This window comes from Nothobranchius furzeri, chromosome 5 (genome assembly GCF_043380555.1).
Source record: "Nothobranchius furzeri strain GRZ-AD chromosome 5, NfurGRZ-RIMD1, whole genome shotgun sequence".
Lineage (NCBI taxonomy): Eukaryota > Metazoa > Chordata > Actinopteri > Cyprinodontiformes > Nothobranchiidae > Nothobranchius > Nothobranchius furzeri.
In genome coordinates this window covers 29,997,649-30,000,190 of record NC_091745.1, presented here as the reverse complement: position 1 = coordinate 30,000,190, position 2,542 = coordinate 29,997,649, and the positions used below count along the sequence as shown (strand labels likewise).

The window sequence follows — 2,542 nt, the reverse complement described above, 5'->3', positions numbered from 1 at the left end:
AGCCTATATCTTTATTAAATATGTGTTTTGCTGTAAAGTGGTAATTCTCTCTAATGTGTACAGAGAGGTGGACATCAGTGCTGCAGTGAAATTCCCAAGATCAGTCTGCTTTGCTAACAAATATAGTTAAATCTGACCTGCATTCTAAATAAATACCGTTAGGTGAAAACATCAGTAGGCATTGAGTTATTGATACAATCCCTAACAGCCAGAATGGAAGAAGAGCATGCTGGGTCATCCTGGATCTGAGCCTGTTCTGTGTATTTACCTACAGGATGCAATAAATGTCTACAAGGCTGAGTTTGGACCATTACATCTAAAAGAAAACATACAATCAGTGATTTTTTTAAATTGTTTACATTAATATACAAATTTTCTAAGTATTAACCTCACAGCAAATAAGTAGAACAATATAATAAACAGGTTTTAGTAGTTAAACAGGCGTTGTGCACACAGGTGCTTTGTGTCTCGGTGCTGGTGGTATCTAGGTCTCAGAGTTCCTGTCCTCCTGCCGTCTTCTGTTGTCCTCAGGATACGGATTGATGTTTCCTGATGATGAGGGAGGGGCAGTATGTGGGCTTCAAACTGGTCCTGGATAACAGTGGGAGACCTCTGTTGTCTGAATACTGAGACCAGAGGGTTGGTGAGATGCAGATCTTCTCTACCTCATCTAGAAACGGAGTTGGTTCAGGGAAAACTTTTCCAAAGACCAGTTACATGATGTCATCGCCATATTCTGCAATGATAGACAATAACTTTAATGACATATTTTGTTTACAATCAGCTTTAGGAAAGTTGTTTCTTTAGCTTTCATGTTTATAGTCACGTTTGTGTTTGTTCACAAGTTCACTTTGCTGCAGTGACTTCATATTCTTACAAATGTAATAAAATAGTGACACTAAAATTATACAAATGATTCCTTATGAAAGGAATCTCATTAGAGAGCAGTGCAGACAGACTTACTACATGCTGCAGCTGTTTTTGTAGGCCAGCTGCTGCTGAATTTGGGGAAAGTTATTCTGTACTCGTCCAGATCAGATGGTCGATTACAGAAAATAATGTAATTCAATAATTTCTAAACAGACTAAACAAGTAAAACATCAAATAAATCACTCTGCTGTCATCAGACGGAGTGATTCAGGGGGTGAGGTGTTCTTAATGATGAGGGTGGCTGAAGTGTGTCATCACTCACTTTGGTCTGGTCCAGACCATCTCTTTACTGGTGGGTCTCCTTCCTCAGTAGGTGACGTGAAGCTCCAACATCTGAACGTTCTGTGTTCCTTAGAGGAGAATTAAAGTAACATTAGCAAGCTGGCCAAATTATTTTTTACTAGCATCTCAAGGCCTTGGAGAAGCAGATCTTCACTTACCTAAACATCAGACCAGTTTGTCCCAGCTGAGCTCATCAGGGCGTTAGTCTGACAGCCTGTCAGTGAAACACGGCTCCAGCCTTCTGGATGTGGACTCTAAAAAGCAAAGGAGCATTTTCATTTTTGTTTTAATTATTTTACAGCTGATTTTATCAGCTTTCCGACGCTCACGCTCATACAGACGGTGAGCTTTGCTGCGTCTGACTGATGCAGAGTTAGTTTTTATATCTGCAGTGAGAAAAAAACTAACCTCACTTCACTCAGAGATCGTTCTTTAAAACTCGTATTAAATCCACTGTGTTGACGCACTTTAATGACTTTGTCACGCTGCATTTTAGCTGATATGGGACTTTATTTACTGGATGCTAAGATTACATCACACTCACGTAGAATAACACACAGGCTCTCTGCTGTTACAATCAGTGGGAGGTTATCATCTGGTGTAAAAGAAGGCGTTGATCAGAAATCACGTTTTATTCCACGAAAATCAGCCAAATCCACATTAATCTGGGTGCTAACTTTACTAGCATACTGTGCTAGCGATAGCAAGCCGGATGCTAACGCTTTAGTGCTGCTAATGCCCGTAAATCTAAAGTAAAGTTTGTCGACATTTTAGAGTGATATGAAGCTTACCGCTCTGCTGCTGTGTCCCGGTGCTGCCACATTCAGATGGAAATGACTCCTTTTAGATAGATGAAGCCCTCAGTACTTAGCCACTAGCCTGGAGACACGAACGAACGAACCACGCGCGCGCACACGCACGCACACACACACACACACACACACACTACTTTTTCTTCTGTGTTTTTTTAGCAGTAGTGTCCTCAGCTCCTGGGTTTAAATACTGCCACATCACCCTTCCTTAAAACGAGGAACAGTTTTGAGCTGTGTGTGGCTAAAATAACCAGACATTCTGCATTTTTCCAACAGGACTACAAAAAATCTTAGCGAGAAGAAAAAATGGCGGATTGGCTCTGTGTTTAGCCGAGGGCCATTACCATATTTGGTAGTTATCCTGACGAAATAAATTACTGATGTAATAGATAATGTGAAAAACTGAACGGTTGGACAATTATGCCCAAAACTTAATTATTAAATATCTAAATAGCAACTCCAGTGAATAATATAAGCCTTTTTGCTCACTTAGACACTTAAAATGTGAAACACACTGT

The 2,542-nt window shown here is 40.2% G+C and overlaps 1 long non-coding RNA gene across 1 annotated transcript; it reads right to left on the bottom strand.

Moving 5' to 3' along the window:
• Window positions 1-2,152, bottom strand: LOC129154489 (uncharacterized). Its single transcript, XR_008559805.2, has 4 exons — window positions 2,004-2,152; window positions 1,371-1,466; window positions 1,193-1,280; window positions 1-736 (listed from the first exon to the last, which is right to left on the bottom strand). It is a non-coding gene; the product is annotated as an uncharacterized lncRNA (long non-coding RNA).
• Between the last annotated feature and the right edge of the window lie 390 nt (window positions 2,153-2,542).